The following is a 17,872-nucleotide window of genomic DNA, read 5'->3' as shown; positions in this document are numbered from 1 at the left end:
TGCTGTAATTACAGTTGAAGCAAAGAGAGATGAAAGATTTTATGACGGACTGTTTACTTAAGAAGCATTTGCCTGGTCAATTCTGGACAACTCGGAAATGGGGAGAAACATCAATCAAAGACAATTGCTTTGATTTTAAGTTTGGGAAGACAAAGATTAAATTATGCATTTTAGCATGAAGATGTTAAGTGGTTCAAAAGGACTTCAAAGGCTGTTATGATGTCATACCATGTGACGAGAGATTTGCAAGAAATATATTATCGAAATCAGAGACAGAGGAGTTTAGTCGAAGAGAAAGCCATCCTGATCCGACAGGATTGGAAAATCAGCCACCGATTCGTTTAAAAGAAGGAAGGATGTCTGTGTTCTCCTTAATAAAAGAAGGAACACGAAACGTATTTTAAAAGCAATAGTCACTCCAATTGCCTCTAAGAGGATAGCCTCAAGTCTATTGCAAAAAGGTCACTCTTGATTAAGAAAGAAATTATCATGGAAAACAGACTCCATAACTTTTAAGGCAAGATAAGAGGGAGTTTGCAAAATCACTTGCATGAAGAAACATTGCTGTGAAAGACAACTCTACAAAAGAAAGTGAGTTTAAAAGAGGTCTGAAGACATGATGTTTCAAAATGCTTCTTAATTACTTCTGAACTGCAGTTGAAAAATCTTCAAGTTCAAAATAAGATGTTTGATGCTGAAATTTAAAATGGACTTTTCAGAATTATGCCTCAACTGTAATTGTTTGGGATCTAATCACACCCACCCACACACACACACAGATTTAAGATAGTTAAATTTAGAGTTTAGTAAGAAGTGTTATGTTATTAATAGTTTAATAAAATCTATTATTTTGAATTTACCATTGCCTGGTGAATTTTCCATTGTTGTTCTTTGTTAGTACCCTGTACTAATAAGATTTTATTAGTTCATAACAGAGGGCAAGACCATCATCCCCCATCCTGACACTATTTAACAGGAGCACAATTGAGAGTGTTCTGTCTGCCTGCATCATTGTGCATCATTGGACCAGAAAAAAGGATCATGAAAACAGATCATTTTCCTCTATAGGCAACATTCACTTGGAGTGTTGTTTAAATAGGGCTCAAAGAATTATTGAGGATTCCTATCATCCATAACACTGAATCTTTGACCCATTGCCATCAGAAAGGAGGTACAAGCATCAAAATCAGCACTGCCAGGCTGGGAAATAGGTTGTTCCCCGTAGGGTGTGACATCCTGTAACCTTGGGTCTCTTGTAAGTGAAGTTGAGCAAATTATTCCAGAATAATTATGCATATTTATTTTATTTTTATATATGTGTGTGAGAAATATACTGTGGTCCATAGAAACACTGTTTCTTCTGGTATATATAGTCATGAAAATAAACTTGAACTTGAAATGTGATATAATAAATTTGCAAATGTTTTGGCGAGACAACTTGGTCAGCAAGGAAAGGTTGAGCCAAAGGGCCTGTTTCCTTGCTGTAAAACACTGACTTTTTCCATTTCCACATATGTTTTCAGCATTTTTGCTTTTATTTCATATTTATTTCTTGGAATTTATTTTAAGAGCCAGGGTTGACTCTGGTCTCACCATGTCACAGATATTTATTTTGTTTTGTCCATCCTATCTTCACTCCACCAGCAACTTAAAACAAACTTATTTTCCATCTTTCCCAGATCTATTGGATAATCCTCGATGTAATAGGTTGTCAGTTTCTCTTTCCACAGATGTTGTCCAACCTGCTGAGTGTTGCTAGCATATTCTGTTCCCACTTGAGAACTGCAGCATCTGCCGTTTTGATTTTCATCAAAATAAATTGACTGGTCTTAATATCAACACTATGTATAAATAAGTGACCTTTTTTGTATCTTTTTGGCACATGTGACACAAGAAAAGGCCATCTAGCCCATCATCTCGGTGCTCATGGAAACAGCTACCCAGCATGTAACGGATTCTAGTAGTAGTGGCATAACACTGCAGATCACAGGTCTCTAAGTAGATATCCAAGTACTTTTTCAATGTGTTGAGAGATTCTGCCTCTTCAAACTTCTTGGGCATTAAGTTCCAGACCTCCATCTCCCTCTAATCCTTAGTTTAATTATTTTAAATCAATGCCTCTTGGTTTTTGACACCTCTGCTGAGGAAAGTGGGTTCTTACTATTAACTGCATTGAAGTCATTCATAAGTTTAACATTTTTTTGCCCTCTTTGGGCCACATGGTTAGAGTAGCAGTTAGTTCAAAACTGTTATGGTGCTAACGAGATAGGTTCGAATCCAGGGCTGTCTGTAGTCCCACCACTTTTTAAAAAAGGCACCGAGGTTATAGGCAAATTGGGTGTAATTGGATGGCATGGACTCAATGGCTGAAAGGGCCTGTTACTGTGCTGTATGTCTGAATTTAAAAACAAAAATTATTTAAAATCTGCAGCCACCAATGTGGACACAGTTACTGATTTTTTTAAAATTTTATTAAAAAGATTTTTTAAAAACAAAATACAATCAAATAACAGCAAGAAATTTTTAGATACATAAAGAAAAACCCTCCCCAGCCTCCCAGCCCTTCAGCCAGCAAATACAAACACAAAACAGAATATATAGAATATTTCAAAGTATTTTCAAATTCATATAGTCCAAATAAGAAGACCACATATTAACAAAGAAGGAATAATTATTATGCAAGTTACATGTAATCTTTTCCAATGGAATACAAGCTCTTAATTCATTATGCCAACATACTATATTAATCTCCACATTATCTTTCCAGGTACTAGCTACATATTTTCATGCTACAGATAATGCTAAATGTACAAATGCAATTTGAAATTTATCCAACCCAAATCCCTTCAAAGAAACCATATAGCCCAACAAAAAAAATCGATGGGTCTAATGGTAATTTAATCTTAATTAATTTTTCCAAGACCAATCTAATTCCTTCCCAAAATGGTTGTACTTTAACACAAGACCAAATAGCATGTAAAAATGTTCCAGTACATAGTCCACATCAAAAACAAGAATCCGAATTACTAAACCCATATTTTTTCAATTTCTCTGGAGTCAAATATAACTGATGTAAAAAATTATAATTAACCATTCCATATCTTACATTTGTCAACTTAGTTACGCTATCGTGACACATAACCTCCCAATTGTCTTCAGGAAAAATATAAGTTAAATCACTTTCCCATTTAAGCCTAGATTTCTCCCATTCCAGTTTATCCATACTATCTTGTAACAATTGATACATATCCGAAATGTAACCTTTCTTTGGTATAGAGGAAATCAAAGATTCAAATTTCGTCAACATAGGTAAATTCATCTCTTTACCATAATTATCTTTTATCAAAGCTCTGAGTTGATAGTACACGAATAAAGAATTTACAGAAATATCAAATTTCTTCCTCAATTGATTAAAAGAAAGAAACTGTCCTCCTTCAGAGCAATCTTGAACTTTCTTTATACTCTTAGAATTCCATCTCTTTAAATGATTATTAAACATTGAAAAGGGAATAAGTTGATTATGGTTTAGCGGAGTTTGAATTGATATTTACCCTTCAACCCTAAAACCATATTTCTTTTACCCCATATCTTTAACAAGTGTTTTACTATTGGCATATTACATTCTCGCAATAAATTCATATTCCATTTAAATATGAACTGATGTACCTCAACTTCAGAAATACAAGCCATTTCCACCTTCGCCCAACTCGGAGGTTGGTCCATATCCATCAATCTACTAACAAATTTCAACTGAGCTGCTTCATAATAATTTTGAAAATGAGGTAATTGAAGACCACCCAATGCATATTTCCATGTAAGTTTATGTAAAGCTACTCATGCTAATTTCCCCTTCCATAAAAATTCCCGCTCCATGTTATTCAAATCCTGAAAGAAGCTCTTTGAAAGTAAGGAAGGTATCGACTGAAACAAATATTGGATTTGAGGAAAAATATTCATTTTAATCCAACTTACTCGACCAACTAATGTTAATGGAAGATCTTTCCTTTTAATCAAATTCATTTTAATCCTTTTTAATAAAGGAACAAGGAACATTAATTTATATAAAAATTGGTAATCTGCATTTACTATTACTCCCAAATATTTAATTCTATCTGACCATTTCAATTTTATAATATTTTCATATTCCAAATAGTTTCCTTCCCCAACTGGTAATATTTCACTCTTATATCCAGATAACTCCCCAAATTTCAGCAAACAATCTTGCAAATATTTCAAAGACTACTCCGGTTCTGTCAAATAGACCAACACATCATCCGCAAATAAATTAATCTTATATTCATCATCTGCAATTCTCATCCCTTTGATCTTATAATTCTGTCGTATTGTCTGAGCTAACAGTTCAATAGCCAATGCAAACAAGGCTGGTGATAATGGATCGCGTTAATTTAAATGGTAAAGAAGTTTGACCATTTGTCTCCACCCTGGCAATTGAGTTTTTATATAAAGCTTTAACCCAACCAATAAAATAAGAGCCAAAATTAAACTTCTCTAACACCTTAAATAAAAAATTCCATTCAACCCTATCAAAAGCTTTTTCCGCATCCAGTGCAACCACTGGATGCTGTCTAGATGCATTGACCAATGTGATCAATCGAAGAATGTTATCAGATGCATTTTTATTCTTAATTAAACCTGTTTGATCTACATGTATCAACTGAGGTAAATATTTAGCAAGTCTATTCTCTAATACTTTCACCATAATTTTATAATCTGCATTTAGTAAAGAAATAGGTCTATACGAAGATACTTTCAATGGATCCCTATCTTTCTTTAAAATCACAGTAATTATAGCACTCGAACAAGATTCCAGTAACATCTGATCCTCAGTTATTTGCTGTAGAACATCTCCAAATACCGAGGATAAATATTCATAAAATACTTTATAAAGTTCAGCTGAAAATCCATCATCCTCCGGTAACTTCCCATTCGGCATCTCTTGTATAGCTTCTTTAATCTCGAAATCTGTAAATGGAACTTCTAATTCCCTAACTTCCTCCTCTCCTAAAACAAGTAAATTTAATTTAGATAAATAAGAATTAATAGAACCAGCTTCCTGCTTTCCCTCAGAAGTAAATAATTGTTGATAAAATTAGTAAAACTGGTCATTAATTTCCTGAGGTTTATAGGTAACTATTGAATTCTTTTTAACAGCATTAATAATTTGCGATGTCTGTTCATATTCCATTTAAATATGAACTGATGTACCTCAACTTCATGAGTAGCTTTACATAAACTGCATGAGTAGCTTTACATAAACTTACATGGAAATATGCATTGGGTGGTCTTCAATTACCTCATTTTCAAAATTATTATGAAGCAGCTCAGTTGAAATTTGTTAGTAGATTGATGGATATGGACCAACCTCCGAGTTGGGCGATGCTAACACCTTATGAGCCCTCTCACCTAATTCATAATAACATTGCTTAGATTGATTAATTAAAAGCTCATACTGATAGGTTTGTAGTGTAGTTTCAACTTCGCTAAAGCTGCCTTTTTATCTTCTGTAACATTTTTCTGAAATTCCTTTTCCAACTCAGTAATTTGTTTCTCCAATGTTATGCTTTCCACCACATATTGCTTTTTTTTTAACTTTCGTAGTAAAACTAATAACTTGCCCATGCAAATATGCTTTAAAAGCATCCCATAATACAAAAGTACTACTTACTGTATTAATATTCTCAGCCAGAAATAGAGAAATCTGTTCCTTAACAAAAGCAACAAATTCTGGTTTCTTTAATCTTCTTTGGCTTGGCTTCGCGGACGAAGATTTATGGAGGGGGGTAAATGTCCACGTCAGCTGCAGGCTCGTTTGTGGCTGACAAGTCCGATGCGGGACAGGCAGACACGGTTACAGCGGCTGCAGGGGAAAATTGGTTGGTTGGGGTTGGGTGTTGGGTTTTTCATCCTTTGCCTTTTGTCAGTGAGGTGGGCTCTGCGGTCTTCTTCAAAGGAGGTTGCTGCCCGCCGAACTGTGAGGCGCCAAGATGCACGGTTTGAGGCGATATCAGCCCACTGGCGGTGGTCAATCTGGCAGGCACCAAGAGATTTCTTTAGGCAGTCCTTGTACCTTTTCTTTGGTGCACCTCTGTCACGGTGGCCAGTGGAGAGCTCGCCATATAACATGATCTTGGGAAGGCGATGGTCCTCCATTCTGGAGACGTGACCCACCCAGCGCAGCTGGATCTTCAGCAGCGTGGACTCGATGCTGTCGACCTCTGCCATCTCGAGTACTTCGACGTTAGGGATGAAAGCGCTCCAATGAATGTTGAGGATGGAGCAGAGACAACGCTGGTGGAAGCGTTCTAGGAGCCGTAGATGATGCCGGTAGAGGACCCATGATTCGGAGCCGAACAGGAGTGTGGATATGACAACGGCTCTGTATACGCTTATCTTTGTGAGGTTTTTCAGTTGGTTGTTTTTCCAGACTCTTTTGTGTAGTCTTCCAAAGGCGCTATTTGCCTTGGCGAGTCTGTTGTCTATCTCGTTGTCGATCCTTGCATCTGATGAAATGGTGCATCCAAGATAGGTAAACTGGTTGACCGTTTTGAGTTTTGTGTGCCCGATGGAGATGTGGGGGGGCTGGTAATCATGGTGGGGAGCTGGCTGATGGAGGACCTCAGTTTTCTTCAGGCTGACTTCCAGGCCAAACATTTTGGCAGTTTCCGCAAAACAGGACGTCAAGCGCTGAAGAGCTGGCTCTGATTGGGCAACTAAAGCGGCATCGTCTGCAAAGAGTAGTTCACGGACAAGTTTCTCTTGTGTCTTGGTGTGAGCTTGCAGGCGCCTCAGATTGAAGAGACTGTCATCCGTGCGGTACTGGATGCAAACAGCGTCTTCATTGTTGAGGTCTTTCATGGCTTGGTTCAGCATCATGCTGAAGAAGATTGAAAAGAGGCTTGGTGCGAGAACACAGCCTTGCTTCACGCCATTGTTAATGGAGAAGGGTTCAGAGAGCTCATTGCTGTATCTGACCCGACCTTGTTGGTTTACGTGCAGTTGGATAACCATGTTGAGGAACTTTGGGGGGCATCCGATGCGCTCTAGTATTTGCCAAAGCCCTTTCCTGCTCACGGTGTCGAAGGCTTCTATGACCATGTCAACAAAGGTGATGTAGAGTCCTTTGTTTTGTTCTCTGCACTTTGTATTAAGCCACCATCTATAAGACAATTGCACCACTTCTGGACTTGCACAAGATTAAAACTACATAGAATGATCCGATATGACCCGGCTTTTATATTCGGCTTGGAGTACTCTACCTTGTAAATGTACCAAAAAAAAAATCTATTCTAGCAAATGAATCATGTCTAAATGAATGAAAGGAGAAATCTTTCTCTGTAGGATTTACTCTCTTCCAAATATTAATTAAATCCAAATTTTTCATCAAGGCCCCTATTTATATTTCTGTCTTTGATTTTCTTATACTTTTCAGAGACCCGTCCAACAAAGGATCTAAAACACTGTTAAAATCTCCCCCAACCAAAATATTTTCCTTAGCCTGATTTTACAAGAAAAAAACCTCCGACATAAACCTTTCATCATCCACATTAGGTGCATAAATATTTAACAGTCCATGATTCAGCAAAAAAATTACAATTCAACCTCGAAACCCTCCCTGCATTACCTTCAAGGGATTCTAATTCAAACAGTAATTTCTTATGAATTAAGATCGCTGCACCTCTTGCGTTTGAATTGAAGAAGAAGAAAATACATGACAGACACAAACTCTTTTCAATTTCATATGTTCTTTTTCAGTCAAATGTGTCTTTTGTAAAAAAGCAATATCGACTTTCATTTTTTTTTTAATATAAGCCAATACCCATTTACGCTTAATAGGATTATTCAATCCCTGGACATTACAAGTTGCAAAGTTCAAATTATAGATTTCAATAAAAACTCTACTATAAAATATTACTCCCCTTTCGAATTCCCTAAATATTCTAAACCTTTCCCCCATATAAAAATACCACAAAAGCAAAAAAAAATATAAACTTCCCCTTAGTAAATTACTAAAAACTCCCTAAAAATCTGGGTGTGGTAAAACCCACTAATGGCAGATGACTATCAGGTCTCAGTGTCATCTACCACCCCCCACCCCCCCAATCAGACTTACACAAAGTAATTATTCAGACATATTCAACCCAGTGATTCCAATCCCAATGATTGTTCCGGGTCTTCAATATCAAGAAGACTGTGTCAATTCAACCTTCTTTCCATTCCCATTTCCATTAACCCTCCTTTTAGGCGACGATAATGGTGACTGACCATTTCCTCACAAATCTGGCAACAAATTAGCAAAAATTAATGGATCATGATCATTTTCAAAAAATTGAGACTGAAAATTTCCATAAAGAGCCGGGTAACGAAAGGCAAATTTGTAACCTTTTCGCCACAACACTTCTTTATCTGAATTCAATTCTCGGCATCTTCTAATAATTTCTTGACTCAAATCTGCATAGAAAAACACTCTGTAATTTTGAACCATTATTGGAATCTGATTTTTGTCATGCCTTCTGCACCACAACTCGTAATATCATTTCTCTATCTTGATATTTCAAACAACGAATCAAAACTGCCTTTGGTGGTTGACCTGGAAATGTTTTTTTTCCCCCGATGCTCAATGCACTCGATCCAACTCTAGACCATCCGGAAAAAAATTCCTTGCCCAGTACCTCAGGAATCCATTTAAATTTTTTTTACCGGATCTGAACCTTTTGTATCTTCTGGAAGACCTACTATTTTTTACATTTCTTTGACCTTGATTCTCCAATGAATCAATCTTCTTCAGTAATTCCTTCTTCTGAATTCCCCAGTCCACGAAAGAGTTCTCCACTTTTTCCATTTTTTCTTTATTACGCTCTACTTGATTCTTACATTCAAAAAAAGCTTGTTCAATTTTTAAAAAAATGATCCTGTACAGTATCTACTGTTTTTATACATCTACTAACATCACTTTAAACTACAGTCACATCTTTCTTCATAGAAATCATCTCTTCACACATATTATTCATTGTAGTTTTCTCTTCCATAAATCCTTGGTTTATCTGAATAGACGTCTGGATTGACATGTTTTCCATTTGATGATCAATCCTTTCCAATATTGGAAACACAGAATCCTGTCCAGGTTCCATCACTTCCCCTTGAGACCTACCTTCTCTGGTCTCAGTCCCCATTTCTTCCTGTATTAATTCCAGTAATGTTGAGCTCTCTTCCTCTTCCAGTGCGGCTGCGGGTCTGGACACCTGTCGACAGCGTGCCGACCTCGTCAGCCTGCCATCTTTCGGGCTTCCCCACAGCCTGCAGCTTTGCCAATAACTCACGGAACCGCGACGCACCTTGCATGCTCAGCAAAGTCACCGACCGTGCAGGTGCGTCTTCCAACGCTATACTGCGCGCCCTCGGACCACCAGGCAATACTGCGGGCTCGCAAGTCTGTCCTTGTTCGTCCGATCCGCCCGCGCACCCGGGTTCACGGGTGCGCGAGTCAGGGCTGGTCGAGCTCGTCACTGAACCGGTGCCATCTTGAGAATGCGTGATCAGTGCAGGTGTAATACTTAGCCGACCAGGAGTCCTCTGAGGCTTGGGAGCTCCAATCAACGACTGCGTGGCTTCAACTTGGTAAGTAGGCCTCAATTCTTAAACACTTTTATAAGGTAATTCCTTTTGCAATTGGGCTTTTGATTTCTTCACGTTTGTAGCCATTTCAATCCTCCACTATTTTTGACCACTTTTACAAGTTTTAAAATCGGGTATTTATAAGTCTAACTGGGGGAAGGTGGAACTTCACGTCTTCCCTCTACGCCATCTTGCCACAGCCCACAGTTATTGATCTTGAGCTATCGCAGGAACTGTCACAGATCATTACAAAGAGTATGAAGTGAAATGGTTAATATTTCAGTGACCTCTTTCTGACTTGAAGCCCTTGAGGGCTATGACCATGTTCAGTATTAATACATGGTTTGCACATTGGAGGGTTTATTGTTTCCTCCACCTGATGCTGGCAGGTGCTTCAAATTTCTTTCTTGTAATATTCTGTTAACCATGTAACAGGTCATTTACACCATTAAATGGTTACTCCCATTTTGTTAATCCCACCAATATTTGTCAGATCCTCGTGGGATTATATTACACCAACAGATAGGTACACGTCACCCAAGGTTCCTGCTGTTCTTCTCTTTCTAACGCCATCCATCACTATGTTGACATGATTGTAGCTGCTGTTTCCATGGTAAGAGTAGATTGTGTTCCAGCAAGGCATATGGTGCATAGAGTGCATAATGCTTGTTTCTTTATGCTGTGAATCACGACTTGAGCACTTCACAAAACCATGTTTCAATTATGAATCCCTCCTTCTCCTTCCCTTCATCTACGATCAATAAATACAAAAAGCTGTTGCAGAAAATTTAAAAATTCATGTGAGGTGTCCTGATAAATGCACTTACCATTGAAGAACAATCTTGTGCTTTAGTTATTCATGACCCCCCCTCCCCCATCACTTTACAGCTAATTAAGAACTTTTTTGAATTGTATTCATTGTGATTATCATCTAGACAATCTATATTTGTGGTCTATGACAGATGGTCCTTTATAAAGGGTACAGAGGGCATATGCAGGGCATTTGGCCTTTCCTGAGTAGTTTATGGTTTTGGTGTAACCATTTGTACATCAGCCTGACAGTTGAAGTGAGAGGATATTGGTAAATAACTAATTAATTAAAAAGGAAATGAATGGCAAAGAGTAGCAGTCTTTTTGTTTCCTGTTAATTATCTTATGAACTTTATTCCTTTAGTATGATGTTTTTTTTTAAAAAAAAACCTTGTTTCATGCAGTGAAAACTTCACCACCAAATACATGGGATGATGGGGGGAGGGAACATTTCCTTTGCACAGTAAGTTATTGGGAATTTTGGATGGGTTGCCTGAAAATGTGGCTGAAGCGAGCAACCACCCTGGGTGGGGGGGTTTGGAGGAAATAAATAAATAAATAAATAGATAATGTGTTTTTACAATTGAATAAAAGTTTGAAATTATAGAAGGAAATATTCTCCAAAGCAAGACGCAACCCCTTGACAAAGATGGGAGCAAATATTCAGCCAGTGGAGCGCCCTAATCGTTCCCCACCCCCAGCAACAGTTTGAATAAAGTTTCAATACAGTTCTGTTTGAATAAAATGGTGGAGCCCAGAATGAAGAGCTGACAATTGTCAATTTCTTCCAATTTTTCTCTTAAGTCATTTGCTTCCATTTCTACAGCTTTCCCAGTCTTCCACATTCTTTACTCTTTTCCTTATTTCTGTCATTACCAGTTCTAACCTTTGTATTTTATCTTCTGTTCTTTTCATTTTCCTTTTAATTGCATTAAATTCTAATGCTAACCATTCTTTTAATGACCTCATTTGTTCTTCAAATAAAAACTTTCTCTATATTCTGTCCATCAGTTTTACCTTCTATTTCTCTTTGTCCATCAGTTTTACCTTCTATTTCTCTTTGTCCATCAGTTTTACCTTCTATTTCTCTTTGTCCATCAGTTTTACCTTCTATTTCTCTTTGTCCATCAGTTTTACCGTCTATTTCTCTTTGTCCATCAGTTTTACCTTCTATTTCTCTATGAAAACCTTGTTCTTCTTCTTCCTCTTCTTCTGTGTCTGTACCTGTGTTTGTGTCTTCTTCTCTTCTTTGTGTCTGTGTCTCTTCTGTTTTTCCTGTGGATCTGCTTGCATCTCTTTGACGGGCCTCTTCTTGCTGGGACTCTTGTTGATGGCCCTTCCCTCTTGGGCTACTCCTCTGTTGTGCCTCCTGCCGTTGATCTTTTTCCCGGTCGTCTCTCTGTCTCTCTCCAATGTCGCTCCTTTCTCTTCTGCCTTTCTCATCTTCCAGCTGAGCGCTCTGGTGTCAGGCATCCCTCAGCTGTTCGCGCTGCGGCTGCCTGCTCCTCTGCTTGGACCCCCTCCCAACGGTGTCCTCTTTTTCCCTTGTTTCCGTTGGTTGTGCACTTTTGTTTGGCTCCGAGAGCCATTTTTGAAGTCCACCGGCAGGTGAGTCGTGACTCTGCAGGATAGGCACTGACCTCTGGGGTCAGGTGCTCCTTGTCACCACAGCATCCTGTTCCTTCATCCAGGCAAGGCCTTCTTCTTTCTTCTTCGCTGATTTTTCTACTTTTATTCCAGTTGTTTTTATTTTCTCTTTCTTGGATGCCATCCTCCTTCTCTTCTCTGTAACTTTATCTTCTTTTTCTTCTATTTTATTTTTGTTGTGCTTTGTCTTTTTCTAACTTTTTTCCTGTTTTCCTGAAGAGGGCTGGTTTTCCTGACCAGCCACTACTCCATCACATGACTCCTAAGCATTTTATTCTTAATGTAGACGCATTAGTTAGGCATTGTAAAAGTGTCTCAGGTAACTGGAAAATTCATATATCTGGCATCCGCAATCCACGTGGGTGTTGGTTACAGGGGATTTTACTGTATTACAGAGAGAATTGGATAATTAGCTTGATTGGGGAAAATAATACAAAGGAATTTGGGAAGAGTATGGGAATAGGATTAAGAACTCAAAAACAGGAGACCAAGCTTTTTCTATCTCACTCTTTTTTTTGTTCTTGTGGGATGGCAATGTTCCTGCAACCTTCTAATTGTCAAGCCATTGGTCGAGCCCCCAATGACCTTTCAGTCTGTGGGGTTGAATGGCCTTCTTGAACCACTGGAATCCACATGTACATCAGACTTGCTGGACTTCATCAGAGGGTGGTTATAAGTCAATCATCATGCTGAGGTCTGATCAGATTGAAGCAAAACACAGAGGGCTGGAGGAACCCAGCAGGTCAGGCAGCATCCATGGAAGGCAATAGACAGTCACATTTTGGGCTGAACCCCTTCATCAGACTGGCAGGAAAGAAGGTAGAAGCCTGGATGAAATGGTGGTGTGGAGGGTTGGGAGCATGAAATGGGAGATTATGGGTGAATACATGTGCGGGGGGGGGCAGAAATGATTAAAAGAAAATATAAGAAGCTCAGAGGTGATAGGAGCAAGAGTGGATGCACTCTGATTGGAGAGGACATATTATGGAATGAAAAGACAGATATGAAATGAGGAGACAGTAGATTATGGAATGAAGGCAAGGAGGTGGAATAGAGAAAGAAAGGTATGTGTGGCAGACAGGTAAAGATGAGGATAGGGGAAAGAGAAGTAGGAATACTGCCAGTAGGCTCAGGGAAAGCAAAGTGGTGGATGGGGATGGGGTTGAAAACAAGAGGAGGTTACCAGAAATTGGAGGTAGATGTTGATGCCATCATGTTGGAGATTGACAAGGTGGAATATATGGTGTTCTTCTAATTTGTGTGTGGCCTCAACCTGGCAGTAAAGTAGGCTCTGGCAGACACAATCTTGGCAATCTTCAACCAAACGACATAGTGATTTCTCCAATTTATGTTTACCCCCTTCTCCAGTCTCTCTCTTTCATTCCTCCTTGAAAGCGATTTTCCTTTGTCCTCTTCCCCAAAACCTCAACTTCATTCTCTACCCCCTCCAACTTGCATCCACCTATTCCCTGGCAACCTGTGCTCCTTCCCCTAACATATACATTATGTACCTATGTACTGAAATTCTCTTCCCACAGTCACACAGGTAGTATATAAAAATAAACTGGAATCATGTACATTTGAGGACGGCATGGTTAGCCCAGCGTTAGCACAATGCAGTTACAGTGCAAGTGACTTGGGTTTGAATCCACTACTATCTGTAAGGAGTTCTCCCCCTGTCTGTGTGGGTTTCCTCCACAATGCTCTTGATTTCATCCTACCCTTCAAAAACATGCTGGGTGGTTAATTAGTGTATTTGGGTGGCATGGGCTGGCAGGTCCTCTTACTGTGCTCTATGTCTAAATATAAAAAAATTAAGGGACAAAAGTTGAAAGGAGATGATAAATGCAAAAGGTGGATAATAAATATTCATTGTTAACAGTGCAAGGTTTTAAAAAAAGAGGAGTTACAATAGAGCATACAATCCTTTTGTGTCGGAGAAGTTCATGATTATTGTAACAAGGGAACATTAAAGAGCCAGATGGGTGTTGGAAGGAAATTGTTCTTGAACAAAGAGGTGCTTGTGTTCAGGCTCCTCCACCTTCTGCTCTACCACACCTGGATCACACCTGTGATGTCAGCCCCAGACCCAACACATTCCTGACTGACTGAACTGGTCACAATGCTGCTTTGACTCTCCATTGCGACACAAAGGTGACGTTACCTCAATTTACCAGCTTTAAAATTGATTCAGTCAGCCTCTATAAATCCAGCTCCCTTGCCAGATTGGTGAGGGGATTGTGGCAAGCCCCTGATTTTTACACATGGCTTGTGTAACATGCTGCGGATACGAATGCTTTCACTCTATGTAGATTGGCAAATTCGACATTGAGAGCTGATCATTCTCAGTATAATGATGCTCGAAATAGTTTGTAGAATTTATAAAAATGTTGTCTTGCTTTGATTAATAATTGCAACAATTACATTGTTCAAATTTATTACCTGGTTAGTTGGTTAGGAAAATGACAGTGGGGAGAGCATGTTGTCTTGTGATCAATAGTTCGAAAGACTTCAGCTGGTGAAATAGATGCAGGAATTTCTGTTCAGAACACTGCCATCATTAGTGTGTCATTTCTGCTGTACTAAGATTTTTGAGCCAGTTACTTTTTCTCCCATCCAAAAATCATCTTTGTGCTCAATGATGGAAAGATTTGTATTTCTCCAGGTCCGTTTATAACTTCAGCATGTCCACAGTGACACTTCAGAATCAGAATTTATTGTCATGAACATGTCACAAAATCAGTTGTTTTGTGATAGCATCGCAGGGCAAACGCTTATATAAACCACTGTACAAAATAAACAAAAATAGTGCAAGAAAAAGACAAAGCAAGACAGTGTTTGGTTCATTGTTCATTCAAGAATCTGATGGCAGAGTTGAAGAAGCTGTCCATGTACCGCTGAGTGCTTGTCTTCAGGCTCCCGTACCTTTTTCCTGATGGTAGCAGATGAAGAGAGGATGGGCTGGGTGGTGGTGGTCCTTGAGGATTGAGACTGCTTTCTTATGACACCACCTCTTGTAGATGTTTTCAATAGAGTGAAGACTGGTGCCCCTGATGTCGCAGACTGAGTTTTCAACCTGTTATGAGTGAGAAAACAGATTTGATGGGTCTTGTACTAAATGATTTTATTTACAAAAGATGAGCATGGGAAACTGGTAACAGGGATAACACAAATGCACACAGTTTATAGCGAGCATGGGAATATGGTGGTGGGATTAAAACACATACACGCACAATTTATAGACGATCATTGGAAAGTCGCACCAGCAATAAAAGGCATGTGCACACTTGATAACAAGCATGGGAATATTACATTCAAGGTAAAACCAATATGATACCCGCCACCTCTTGACTCAGTGCAAGTACGTCTCCATGCTGCTAGTGACACTAAGTGTTCCCAACCCTATAACAGTGCACATTTTACCAACGATTTCTCCAGTGATGTTCCATGGTTCTTAACCTGGAGTGAAGCAGGGTGGTTCCTTGAAGATGGCAAAGAGAAAGAACCAAGCATATGTGGTGCCCTTTATAGTGCTGGAAGGTTGGGGGGACCAATGGTTTGGTGCCAGTGAGGTTAAGTTGATTATAACAGCCAATGGCCCAAAGCCAAATACAGGAAGGCTGGAAGGTCCAGCCCAGTAATTTAAAGGAACCCAGTGTCTCAGTACCAACAAGGTTGTCGATTGCAACAGCCAATGGCCCAAGGCCAAGTACAGAGGAATTTAAATCAACAAATGGCAAGGTGTGCATTAATGGGTGGGGCGGGGCCAAACCTTGATTGGCAGGTGGTGTTTCTTCTGACCAGGTAGTGGTGGGCAGTGCAGTCACGACCCTTCACAATATACAACCCTCTGGAATTTTTTCTTGTCCTGAGTGTTGGCACCTCCGTACCAAACAGTGACGCAACTTCTCATTTTGGTCTCCATTGTACACCTGTAGAGTTTTTAAAAGTCGGTGACGTACAAAATCTCCTCAAACACCTCACATAGTATAGCTGCTGGCGAGCCTTTTTTGTAATTGGATCGACATAGAGGCTCCAGGACAGAGACATTGACACTCAGGAATTTTAAGTTTTTGAGCCTCTCCACTGCTGACTCTCAATCAGGACAGGTTTGTGTTCTTCTGACCTCCTCCTGAAGTCCACAATCATCTCCTTGGTTTTGCTAATGTTGAATGTAAGGTTGTTGTGACACCACTCAACGAGCTGATCTATCTCCCTCCTGTACACTTCCTTGTTTCTGTCTGTGATTCTGCTGCAACCATTGGCAAATTTGTGGATAGCATTTGAATTGTGCCTAGTCACACAGTTGTGGGTGTAGAGTAGAGCAGTGGGCTAAGTACACATCCTTGAGGTGTGCCTGTGTTGATCGTCAGTGAGGAGAAGATGTTGTTTCCAATTTATACTGACTGTGGTCTTCCATTGAGGGAGTCAAGGATCCAGTTGCAGAGTGGGGTGCCGAAATTTGTTGACCAGCATGGAGGGAATAATGGTGTTGAAGGCTGAGCTGTAGTCAATGAAGAGCAGCTGTATGTATGCTTTGCTGTTTTCTAGGTGATCCAGAGCTAGGAGGACAGTATCTGTGGAGCGATTGTGGCAGTAGGTGAATTGTAGTGGGTCCAGTCCTTTGCTTAGGTGTGTGTTAATCTGGCCATGACCAACCTCTGAAATTATTTCATAACAGTACATGTGAGGGCTGTTGCAATATTGTGTCGCAACATCACAGTTAAATCATCTACAGCAAGCTCCTGTAAGCAGCAATGTGATAGCAGTCAAGTAATTTATTCTGGTGGCCTTTTCAAATTAAGAAATAAATATTACCCAAGACAGGATGTTGGTAAGGCCACATTTGGACTACTGTGCAGTTTAGGTCTCCATGCTATTGGAATGATGTTATTAAACTGGAAAGGGTGCAAAATAACAAGGATGTTACCAGGATTCGAGAGGTTGGCATGTAGCTTGATAGGCTTGGACTTTTTTTTTTGCTGAAGCCTATTATGCGGAGAGGTGAACTTGAGGGATCTAGATAAGGTGAATCAACACAACCTTTTCTCTAGCATGGGAGAGATCAAAGCTGGAGGGGATAGATTTAAAGTGAGACAGGAAAAAAATGTAAAAAGGACCTCAGGTGCAACTTTTTCGCACAGAGGATGCTGGATACATGGAAAGAGCTGCCAGCTGAAGTGGTGAATGTGGGCTCAATTTTAACATTTGAGGAAAAAATTTGGACCGATACATGGATGGTTGGGGGGGGGGGTTTGAAGGGCTACGACTGGGTGAAAGTCAGTGGGACTAGGCAGAATAATAGTTCAGCCCGAAGCTTCTGTTTTTCTGTGCTGTGATGATAGTCTTTGGTTCTCTGTTTCTATGTCCAGAAAAGAATTGGACAGAGCTAATCAGAGTCTGCTGAAAGAACTCAGCTGGTTGAGCAGCATCAATGGGAAAAAGAATGTTCCACGTTTTGGGTCAGACCTTTATCAAGATAGTGAAGAGTTTCAGGACCATTCTTCTCCTGCTGATGCTGCTCAACCCACTAAGTTCCTCCAGCGGATTGTGTTTTGCTTCATTTCCATGTGTCCTGTGTGTCATACCATATGACCCAACCATTGGTAAAAAGGACGAGCTCAGATGGGCAACTTGTTCAGCATGGGTGCAATATATAGCTCTGTGACTATGTGATACTTGGGAATAATAGCCCAGTTCCTGTTCCAAGTCAGGCCATTTATTTTGACTGTCATCTGAGATATTGGTTCAAAAGACATGGCTGACTGAATTTCTTAAGGAT

General features: G+C 39.6%; 1 protein-coding gene across 7 annotated transcripts in view; it reads left to right on the top strand.

Moving 5' to 3' along the window:
* The window catches only part of klhdc3l (kelch domain containing 3-like), an 87,181-nt gene that overhangs the window by 16,625 nt on the left and 52,684 nt on the right, over positions 1-17,872 (top strand). The gene's annotated exons all lie outside the window — the stretch shown is intronic.

Source organism: Narcine bancroftii, chromosome 4, assembly GCF_036971445.1.
Source record: "Narcine bancroftii isolate sNarBan1 chromosome 4, sNarBan1.hap1, whole genome shotgun sequence".
Taxonomy (NCBI): Eukaryota; Metazoa; Chordata; class Chondrichthyes; order Torpediniformes; family Narcinidae; genus Narcine; species Narcine bancroftii.
The sequence above is the reverse complement of the archived record's forward strand: the minus strand, read 5'-3'. Positions and strand labels throughout refer to the sequence as shown.